This window comes from Phocoena phocoena, chromosome 12 (genome assembly GCF_963924675.1).
Source record: "Phocoena phocoena chromosome 12, mPhoPho1.1, whole genome shotgun sequence".
Classification (NCBI taxonomy): Eukaryota; Metazoa; Chordata; class Mammalia; order Artiodactyla; family Phocoenidae; genus Phocoena; species Phocoena phocoena.
In genome coordinates, this window is record NC_089230.1 from 1,730,963 (window position 1) to 1,743,035 (window position 12,073).

Consider the following 12,073-nt stretch of genomic DNA (forward strand, 5'->3'; position numbering starts at 1 on the left):
TATAAATGCTTGCCGAAGCAGAAAGAAAAAACGAGCAAGAAAAAAAGAAAGGATACCGTATAATTATCCCATAACTAAATGAGTTCCACTTAAGCGGGTCCAACAACAAGGATGTAAAAATCATACTCCGGCAATATTCGATACGTAATACTGAATTTTTATGTTCAAGCTCTTCAAAATATTGTCCTCCTAGGCCCCAGGTTGGTTCAGCCAAGCATTAATACACAAAATGGGACTGGAATGCCGGCTGTGACAGGGACAGTCTGTGTGTTTCTAAACATGTACAAATAAACCCAAGTAGGAAGTGGCTTCCAGAAACCATGGCTCATTGCAGTGTGAAACGAGATGGGAACAACGCCCCAAGGGCAGAGGCAGCGATGGACCGCCTGTTGCTGACAAAGCCACAGTGTGTCATGTGTGAATCGAATATACTTAGATTTTAAGCTTAGTTTTCTGAAATACAGGTTTTTACCTAACTGGAACCAAACTTTTCTTTCATTTTCAAAATGGGTCCTAATTGAGCCAGATCACGTCTAGAAGCAGGACTGATTTTAAACTTGAAGGGCCTTCCTTATAAAACGCTGCTTATTATACATGATGAGGAGGGCTTTTTTTTTTTTTTTTTGCCACGCCACGCGGCATGTGGGATCTTAGTTCCCAACCAGGGATCGAACCCGCGTCCCCTGCAGTGGAAGCGTGGAGTCCTAACCACCAGCCTTCCAGGGAAGTCGCCGAGGAGGACATTTAGAACAAGAGGGACAGGGCTGAACTCTTAAATTAACTTTTCACCGAAAAAGTCCCACCAAAATACAAAAGCAGGAAGAACACTGAATGAGTCCAGTCTGTGCACCGCCAGCTCCTACAATCACCGACTGTCCCCAACCTCACCTAACAGCCACACCTCACCCCGGAGCCCTCTGAAACTGACCTCAGGTCCAGCTCGTCCGTAAATGTTCTGTATGCATCTCTAAGGGATGATGACTCCTAAAAATCATCACGTTACCATTGTCACGCTTTTACACACTAAGTCATTCCTTTATGTCATCCAAGATGAGGGTAGCATACACATTTCTCCAGTTCTCTAATAAGTTTATTTTTCCTGTCAGTTTTTTTTTAAGTTAATTTATTTTATTTTACTTTATTTACGGCTGTGCTGGGTCTTCGTCGCGGTGCGCGGGCTTCTCATTGCGGTGGCTTCTCTTGTTGCGGAGCACAGGCTCTATGCGCGTGGGCTCAGTAGTTGTGGCTCGCGGGCTCTAGAGCGCAGGCTCAGTAGTTGTGGCGCACGGGGCTTAGTTGCTCCGCGGTATGTGGGATCTTCCCGAACCAGGGCTCGAACCCGTGTCCCCTGCATTGGCAGGCAGATTCTTAACCACTGCGCCACCAGGGAAGCCCTTCCTGTCAGTTTTTAAGAATCATTGCAGCTGGTTGAATGTCTTCATAGATATTCGGGGTAGCAAACTTTTTCTGAATAGTAAATAGTTTAGGCTTTATGAACATCTTACTTAAAGAGACACTGGAGCCTTTCTCACCAACAGGAGGAAAAGGTGGCAGGCCTGCCACTGCACCACTACTCACCATGGTACCGAGTCCTCGTTAGCTAACTTGGGACATGAGGATCACAAAGAAGATGGAACCACTGACTGCTTTGAGGTGATACGGCCGGACATCTGGGCAATCCAAAGCCAAATGATGAAGAAAATCACCAAATCAACAAGAGAATTTAGCAAAGTAGCAGGTTGTACAATTCACGTACAAACCCAATAGCATTCATATATACAAACAAAATGAGCTCCCTGATATAATGGGAGAAAGACTGTATACATGATAGGAAACAAGAAAATAGAAAACCAAGGTGTAGATTTTAATAAGAAATGTCTAAATCCTTTATGAAGAAAACCATAAGCCACTCCTGAAAGACACATAATTCAACTCAATGAATGAAAAGATAGGCAGCGCCATGTCCTTGGATATGAAGTCCCAACATGAAGACGTTTGCTTTTCCAAAGTTAGCTTATAAATTGAGCTGAATGCCCCCCAAATACCACATATACTATCAGGATTTTTCTGAAGCTAGACAATTTGATTATAAAACTTATTTAGCAAAATCAAAGAGCAGAATAGAGAGGAAAACCCTGGGGGAAGAGCAGTGGGACGTGGAGCTGCGGTGAAGCCCATGCTTCAGGGAGAAATGTCAGGGCCCGTGGTGAATAGACAGACCCTGGGGCAGAAGAGAAAATACAGATACAACTGCAAAGAGCAATGTACTCTCTGATAAAGGGGACATCCCAGGTTAGGGGAAAAGACATGATTTAATGGGTGGTACTGAAGTAACTGGACAGACACATGAAAAAATAAAACCAGAACCATTCCTCATTCGGTTCATTCCAAATGGGTCATGAGATTTGATTAATATAAGAAACCCGGCCACTGCAACTACTAAAGCACACGGGTGTATTTGTCTATTACCTGGCAGCCTTTGTAACTACAATTATGTTAAAGGGGAATAAGAGACTTTTGCATGGCTGAAAGATATCAGAAGCAAAGAAAAAAGTACAAGCGACAACCTAGGGGAAACAGCTGCAGCTTCAATCACTGACAAAAGGTTGATTTCCCTAAAAATAGAGAAGAAAAAATGTAGAGTATAATAGAAAGAGTGTCGCTTATATTCCTTAAATTTCTTATATATTCCTTGTATTAGAAATCCTTTCTATGTTTTTATAGGAAAACAGCTAGAGATATGAAGAGTTCACAGAAAAAAAGAAATGCCCCTAACTCAACCACGTGAAAGGACGTGGGGTCTGACTCGGAAGGGAAGCCACGGAGAGATGTCGTTTCTCGCCACAGCCGGCAACCACCCCGAGGCCGACAACGGGCCCCCAGGGGAATGATGGGGAAGCGGGTTCTGACAGGTGAGTTAAGCAGGTAGAGGAAAGGCAGGCCCTTTCTCTCCTTCTCTCCTTGGCTGCTCTCAGTCAGCTGACTCTGGAGACCCAGTGGCCAGCACACCTGCATCTCTGTGCTCAGCCCCGCGTCCTGTGCTCCCCGGCACGGTCCCCACATGCAGCTCTGACCGTGGGGACTATCTTCGCCTTACCTGTGCCCGTCGTACCTAATAGGGTGTCTTGCCCATAACCGGGGGTCAGTCAACGCTTGAACTTGAACAACTACACGTAGAAATTACTACAAATATGTTGGTAGATACATCACGGCATAACCACACACAGTAAAAGAACACAGCCGAGAGGCCTCCAGCTGCCTGATACACAAATTATACTCAAAACAATAAAAGTGACCTATTTTTCCCATTGCATTTTGCGTCAATTCCTGTTACTTTTTAAAGTTTGCTTTTTTTAAAAAATAATACTATTTTATTCTGCTTACGAGACCACTTTCTTCTGACCATGGGGCCGTTTGTAGCTTCCCAAGTGGTAAAGCCTGTGCTTTCTCCTGCACCCACGTTTACTTTTAAAAAGGAGTTAAGTGCTGAAACTGTTGAGATTTTCCTTCAGAACTGAAATAAAATATTGTGACATTTACTAGTTCCATAAAAAGCTGTTAGAAAATAAACAGCGTTGTGGTTTGCTAAGACCCACATGCTCCACCACCTGTAAAGTCAGCTGATCCTGAGTCCCGAGACTCCAGAATCAGCCCTGAGCGCGGAGTTAAATTTCGGCTTTTCCTCTCACCTAGTTGTACAGCGAGTTACACACGTTCCTTCCTTTCTCTTTGGGCTCAGCCCAAGCTCCACAGCGAGGACCCTCCCCTTCAACCTGAACCCTGTGTATGGCCACTGAGACGCCGACCAAGGAGGATGCTCCCGTCTCAGCTGACGGAGCTGATGCCCCCTCCCTGATCCCCAGACGGGGCGGGTGACCACTGGCGACTTCCCCGCCTGCAGTGGCCCCGCCGCCGTCTCCTCCTCTGTTGAGAGCTCGGCCACGGGCAGCCGTGGGAGTGGATGCTGCCACATTTGGACACTGCAGGGTCTCCTGGTGCTAAGTGCTGCTATCCCCAGAGAGGTGATCCTTTGCCGTCTCAGCGTCAGAGGTAAGATGCTCCGGGAGTCATTCCTCGGCCGCACGCGCTTGTTGACTCAGCCTCGACTTCTGAAGCATCTCGATAGGTCCCTCTTCTCCACACCTGCTAAGGGACTAGTTCATCCACCACCCAGGCCGATGCAACGGCCCCTGACCATCCCCCAGCTGCTCACTCTGTCCCAAGCCTACAGCCCTCCTAGCACACTCTAGACATTACTCCCGTAGAGGTATTTCCAAAATGTAAATTAAACAAGGAGGGAGTGGATGAAATCACTGGGGCTGGAGAGAGAGGTCTGAGGAGGAACGAGTGACGCAGTGTGTCACCGTGGGGCCACTTAAGTCCTGATGGCAAGTGACGCACTGGATATGTCCTGGGAGGTCCTCTGCTAGCATAAGGAACACCCTGAGTCCCTTCAGTAGGGCGGATGGGGGTGGACACCAGTCACGGCGGCTTCAGCAGCGAGGGAGAGGTGGGCTCGGTGATGGGGGCCTTCGACCACGGCAGAGCCGCCGAGATGGCCTCCTCTGATGGACGCAGGGAGGCGTGGGTGCCTGGGTTCTAACCCACTTACCAGGGGAGTCACTGACTGACTGAGACATTGTCTGTCCATGGAGGCCTCGTCGGACGCCGGAATCTGTCTCAGGAGGTGTAATCCCGATATAACTCCAGCGATGTCCCCTGCGGCAGAAGGAGCTCTTACATCCTTTCCGCTCCCAGACTCTGGAGGAAGGTTGGGAAGAGCTCAGACACTCACCAGGACCGAGGCTCTGACTCAGGTGAGAGGCCTGGGCCCGACGGCGGGCGCCTGGCCCTGGAGTCTGTCCGCCAGCCGGGTCCCGCCCGCTCCACCCACCCCCCCCACCCCCCGGGGCATAATTTCCTTTTTCTGTTGCCTGACTATGTTGCCGCTCCTTTAACATCAGGCCAAAATGTAACCCTAAGGACGAGCTGCCCGGAACACACACCCCAAAGGGTTTTACTGATGTCCTCAAACGCCTACGTTTTAACCATAAAGAAAAACAAGCGAAAAATGCTAAGGTTTACACTGTCTCACCCAAAAGCTCCAGGGACACAATATGAGGAACATACAAAGCCATAAAAACAAGCCTGAATCCAGAATCTCCCTACGACCGTTTAGAATGTCATCTCACAGTGTGATGACTAGATTTTAAACAACGTCTGAGATGATTCCAAGAGCAGAGTTTAATTTTCCAAACACAGCTTCAATGTTCTCCCTGCCTGTGCACATCCCACAAACAAACAAGAGTCTTTCCCTTGGCCTTTTAGAGTAACTCCCTTTTATCACAATCTTCAGGCTTTTGACCGCTAGAGATCCTTCCTTTCCGGATGCACCTGGGCTGTGCAGAGCCGTGGGTCCGGACACCGGGGTTGGTCTCCAGATCGCACTTACAGCCTCCGCCTCACGGAACGGCCCAGATGGGGTAACACGACAGGGGTGCCTGGCTCAGAGCCAGTGATCAATGACGGTTATTTCCCTAACGTCGAGCTGCTTTATCATCTATTTTCTTATCTGTATCCGATTCCCTAGGAAGCTTTCAAAGCATCTGGGGCATAAAATTCTTTGCCATCAACTCAGTCATCAAGTTTTAGAGCTAAAAGTAAACTTTAATCCAAATCCCACATTTTCCAGAAAGAAATCTGAGGCCAAGCGGAGGTAAGTGAACCACATTCAGAAGGAAAGCCCAGGCCTCTGGCTCCCCTACAGGTTCTCCCCAACCCCTGGTGCCTCTCTCAGGCTGTCTCAGCGTTTTCTGAGCCTCGGAAACCTCCCTCACCAAGGTCAGTGGGCCTCAGTCACGCCCTGGTCCACGTGCAGCAGGGAAGGTTAGCCTCCACCTTCCCGGGGTCGGGGTGGGGCGGAGCGCTGTGTGACGTCACAGCAGATATCGCAGTCCTCCCTTCGCTGCAGTCAGCACTCGGCACCGCCTTTGGGGGTGCACATCCTTCTCCTGAGATGACCCCTGAGTTTGCAGACCTAGAGCGATGATCCCCTCCTAGGAGGGGACGTCGAGTACCAGGGCCCCAAGGAGACGGCCTCCAACGCATCACCGCGCCTTTGCCGGGCACCTGCACCGGTATGGATTCGTCTCCGCAAAGCCAAGTTGAGTATAAAGCCTCAGTCCCCCCAGAATACAGCTAAAACCAACCAATGACTTCTTGCGAGCAAATACAGACAGGTCCATACCGGGTGATGGATTCAGGGAAGATTGGACATCATTAAAATAAATACGCAGGCACAGACTTTGAATCACCCTAAATCTCCACATTAAGAAACAAAGCGACCAGAGGGTAAAACCAAAGACCCACGATATTTACTATAAAAGTGAGTGACCTGCAGACCCCGAGCAGGTGGGGAGGTGGTGGCTGGACGTGAGGTCTCCCACAAGAGCAGCAGGGCTGTCCCCGAGACGGCAGTGCCCCTGGGGCGGGACTCGGAACAGCTCCCGTTGGGCAGAGATGGACGATTCGGGCGCCAGGACTACGGCTGTGGATGAAAACCCGCCGATACGCTTCGATCCACAAGACCACAATCATGCTCAACGAAAAACTTCCCTGGCGGCCACTGCAGGAGGCCAGGAGCCACCTCCTTGTTTGGAGGCTGACCAATAACCGGGAAGAGTGGCGTGTCGTCCCGCCGTCCCTGGGTGACGGTGCTGCTGGAGGACCAGGCGTGGGGAAAGCAGCTCTTTCAGAGGTTCCAGAACCACATCAGCACGTTTTGCATCCTCGCTGTTGACGCCACCACCAGAGCCACCACCTTCCCCCTCGGGATTGAACCCGGTCTGGCCAAGCCTCAGGGTCCACCTGCCACTCCGCGACGCACAGAGGACAGAGGAACACGCTGGGCAGCGGCAAGGACTCGTCGTCAGCATCACGCAGACGGTGCGAAACTCCCAGGTCCTGGGCCCCGACTGCTCCACAGACAAACCATAGGGAAGAGCGGAGAGGCGCGAACCAAAGGCCGGGAAGACTTAAGGGCTCAACCTGAAAGCGGGCGGGACTGAACCATAGTGTCTGAGGAGGTGCCCTCGGGCAGCAGACCACAAGGATCTGAAACCGGGCACGCCTGACCAGGTCCACGCGGTCTCCACCCCGTTCCCCAGCAGCCAGGCCGGGTCACACACGTCCTCCTGGCCGGAACTGGCTCACGCGGCGTCCAGTGCCCATGTGGGCCTTCCCACCACAAGCACGAGGCAGCAGACAGGTGCTTCCACGCTGCAGGACAGCGGCAGGAGCGGGACCCCTCCTGGGGTGGCCATGAGAACAGACACCAAACCGAAGCCATTTACACCAGGACCTGTGACCACAGAGTGAAGGGCACAGAGCGGGGGTGGTGGGGAGGTGGGCAGCCGGGTTGTCCGTCTTGGTTTGTAGGCACTTTTCCACATGTCCCGTGAGTGTGGAACCTTCCGGAAGCCTGTTCCTAGTCTGTGCTCTGAATTCCAGTGGGTGATCCATCTGTCGATCTATCGACTGCTCTGCGTGTCCCATGTCGCCCTGTGCACCTCAGCTCGGAACGACGGGCAACCTGCCGCTGGGGTGGTTTACATCTTTCTTCCTCTCGTTTGTGAATTTCTGCCTAACGGGCAAATCCACTTCGCTAGTTGGTTCTCGTCTTTGGGAATACGATGTCTGTCACCTCACAGCTGCTACGTGTAGGACGGGTGGCTGGGGCTCTGCCCGGGGCACCCCTTTCACTCATGGCTCGTTCCGCACTTGCATCCCCGTTGTCCTCAGGGCCAGGAAAGTGACACCCACTCCCTACCTACCCAAATCTACCTCTGCTCACAGCTGCCTGGCTTCAGTTGTAAGGCAAAGACCACACGTATGGTACCTGACGCCAAGTGCCAAAGGATGCTAATACATTTCTTACGATGACCCCAGAATAAAGAGGCTTGGTGTGGTGCTGGTGACGCCAGGAGGGTTAGTTCCAAGCACATCGCTTATGATACTCATGTATGGCACACAACAAGCTTCTTTTTAAATTAACTTATGTAGCGATAGTAAGTGATACTGTTTTACTGCTAAACTAATGAGAGAACACAAGGGATGATGTCCATTTCCTACTGGAGTTTTTATTTAAGCAGCTGGAAGAATAGATTTATTAATATTTTTGTGTGTTACTAACACATGTTATTATGTGGCTCCTGGTTCCTTCTGCTTTCACAGTGTGGTGGTGACCGAGAGGGGACACTGCGCAAGGGTTCCTGCGCGTCCAGATGTCCTCCCATACCCTCCGAGGTCGGAAACGTGATCGGGGAAAGTCCGCTCTCATAGCTCCACGTGCGTGTGTGTGTGCGTGGATCACGGTAACGAGGGCTGAGCGGCATTCCATTGTGTATGTAGACAGATGCCATGTCTTCTGTATCCGTGCCCCTGCTGATGGACACTCAGGCCGCTTCCATGTCTTGACTATTGTAAACGGTGCCGCTATGAACATTGGGGTGCGGGTATGTTTTCAAACGAGGTTTTGGTTTTCCCCATACCCAGGAGTGGAATTGCTGGATCATATGGTATCTAATATAATATTGTAAGTCAACTATACTTCGATTTTTAGAAAGGTAAGGAGGGAAAATGATTCTCAAAAATAGATGCTGGTAGATTTCCACAGTGGCTGAGAGGGGACAAGACACCAGACAACACCGGGCTGGCCCAGGGACCGTGCTGTCCACGTGGTCAGGCCAGCCCCTAAGGCTGAGCAGGGCCTCCTAGAAGCTTCCCGACTGCAGCTGTGTGCAGGCTCCCCTGTTCTTCAAGATCCCCGGGTAAGGAACAGACACAGATTGCTTCAGAACTGGCACAAAACCTCTTTGCTAATTCCAATTCTGCTACCAACTAGTTATGTGACCTTGAGCAAGTCGTTTATCTTTTTAAAGTCTCGTTGTCCGCCCTCGGTCAAATGCGCTGGCGTGGAGGCTAGTCCTAGAGGGGCCTTACAATTATATGATTCGTTGAGTCTGCAGATCTAAAATTTGGGTTAAATTCTTTCATAAAACAAGAAAATATTAGGAACTTTCGCTACAGTAAAGGAAAACACTTCTACAGGCATGATGAAAGAGAAGATCATTTCCCGAAACAAACTGGTATAAAACAAGCCCACGCCACGTGTACACAGAGCACCGCGCAGAAGACTCGGCAGAAATTTCTGGAAGAATAGCAGCGTCCTTCCCTGAACACAGGTGATGAGGGACAGATCCTCTCCGTCAATCTGATTTAAAGACGTAGAACAACCCATCAGTAGGAGAAGGAAATGTAAAATACAGAGAATCAGTTTGAAGTAAACTGATGGAAACTGAAACAACTTCTTCCTTAAATCCTTGTAATACCTTAAAAAAAATCCAAGTCTTTCTCTGCCCACAGTCTGTAAAAGCCATACTTGGTATTATAACAATTTCCAATTCCTCAAAATGGCTCATACTTGAGAAACCAAATCTTGATTCTAGCAAAGCCCCTTTTAGACGTAGAACTTTACAGTAGGAAAGAGCAAAGCTTCAACTGTCCTGGAGAAGTAAAGTGACAAGAGTCACATATTCGGCCCGTGACTCGGGTCTTGTTTCCATGGAAATCTCTCTGTCACGGTGCGGATGAGACACGCCAGGGCCCTGAGATGAGCCGTGGTATACTGGTTTGGTATGATTTCAAATCCACTTGCTGATGGCAAAAATGAAACTGTTTTCAACAGTGAAGTTGTTTTGATCCCAGAGTGAAGTTGCTTCTAGAAGTGAGGCGTTTGGCCGTAAGGATGAGGTGAGCTGTGTCAGGATGCTGTCCTATCATCTTGTCACTCATCCAGCAGCCGAGGGGCCCCTGCGGGGGATTCTTCTCCATAAGGAGAGAGGAGGCAGCATCTTTGGGGAGGGGACACTCGGGACCATCCGAGTGTGTCCCTCCTGGGCAGGCGGCCTTTCGCTGACCCAGCGCCGGAAGACCTCGGGGCACTAGCTCCCGCCGAGGTGAAGGCTGGATCCAGCCACGGGGACTCTGGGTTTGCGTCGGCGGCTGGATCGGCGTGTGGCTGGTGAGGTCGCCCCTCCCAAGAGCCAGCTTCTAGAAAGGCTCCCTTCGATCTGCACTTCCTTTCATCCCCCTTACCTGGAACAACGTGTGACCAATCTGTCATTTGTTTGTAGGGTGTTACTCCCTTACTGGCTTTTTAAGAGACGTTATCCTGTGTGCTACGGGCTTATGAAATTATTTTCATTCCCACGGTGAACCTGGCTTAAGTAAATTATTGGCAAAGACGGTCTCAGTCTCTGAGGATCATCTGCCCAGAAACAGACCAAGCTAGAAATGTGCGTTTCATCTTTTTAGTCACTCACGTGGCGAGTATGTTTGGAGAGGCGTCTGCGCCACACCCTGAGTGGAGTTTTCAGGTGAACGGAAGAGACGTCAGCCTGCCTGGACCAGCCTCAAGATCTGGCGACACAGACAAATTTAACAAAAGAATCACACGAAATACTATGAAGAACCTCGAAGAAAAATACAGATACGGTGGGACCGCATGAGAGAGTGTCCTCGTTAGACTGGACACCAGGAGAGGTCTTCCTGAGCCCGTGATGCTTACTGCGAGGGTGGGCAGGTGAGCCAGGTGGGCGGGGGGAGCGTCGGGACAGAGAAGGGCGTGTGCTGAGGCTCTGAGGCAGCACAGGGCTTGTGGCGTTCAAGGCCATCGGAGGGACAATCGAGAATTCGTTCTAGAAAGTTTATGTCTGAGACCCGAATGAGCCATCCCAAAGGCTCTCACACAAGCCAGGAATCTGTTCTTCCACAGCTGATTATCAAACAAGCAGGTGCAAACTACATGAGAAACGCAGATGGGTAACACTGACGACAGTCCCTGAGAACCAGGGCGGGACCCGGACTCTCCAGCTGAGACTGATTTTACTCATAGGCTGAATCCAAAACGCTTAAGTGTGGAATTCGATTGCTCATCGGGATGAAGTGCTGTGCTACACGCCCAGTACAAACGCAAGCTCTCTTTAGACTTTTGGAAATAAAAACGTGGGAGCCAAGAGCTACAGTGTCACAAAACAGTTCACTTGCGTTCTCAGCAGATTTAATGATATGAAGTCTTTTAACAAACAAGTCAATTAAAGTTAAAAAAACAACTTGGATTCTGCTGATTTTCTACAACATAATCCAAAATGCCCCAATCAAAGGAAATTTTCTTATCATGATGGGTAAAGTATTTTTTTAAACCCTCAAACTTCTGAATTTGAAGATTCCGTGGAAATTTGACAGGGACGGGAGGGCCCGTCAGGACGATGAAGATATAACCAAGCACAGCAACAGGGATGAGCCTCCACCGCGTGCTGGGGGCAGAGAGGGGAGAGGGGAGGGGCGGGGGGAGGGGGGAAGGGGGAGGGGGAGGGGGAGGGGAGGGGGAGGGGGGAGGGGAGGGGAGGGGGAGGGGGAGGGGGAGGGGAGGGGAGGGGGAGGGGGAGGGGAGGGGGAGGGGGAGGGGGAGGGGGAGGGGGAGGGGGAGGGGAGGGGGAGGGGGAGGGGGAGGGGGGAGGGGGAGGGGGAGGGGAGGGGGAGGGGGGAGGGGGAGGGGAGGGGGGAGGGGGAGGGGGAGGGGAGGGGGAGGGGGGAGGGGGAGGGGAGGGGGAGGGGGAGGAGGAGGGGGGGAGGGGAGGGGGAGGGGGAGGGGAGGGGGAGGGGGGAGGGGAGGGGCGGGGGGAGGGGGGAAGGGGGAGGGGGAGGGGGAGGGGAGGGGGAGGGGGAGGGGAGGGGGAGGGGGGAGGGGAGGGGGAGGGGGAGGGGAGGGGGAGGGGGAGGAGGAGGGGGGAGGGGAGGGGGAGGGGGAGGGGAGGGGGAGGGGGGAAGGGGGAGGGGGAGGGGAGAGGAGGGGGAGGGGGAAGGGGAGCGGGAGGGGGAGGGGGAAGGGGAGCGGGAGGGGGAGGGGAGGGGGGAGGGGGAGGGGAAAGGGGGAGGGGAGGGGAAAGGGGGAGGGGGGAAGGGGGAGGTGTGGGGCTGATATCCTCCCACTGAAAGCTCCTCGCGTTGACTA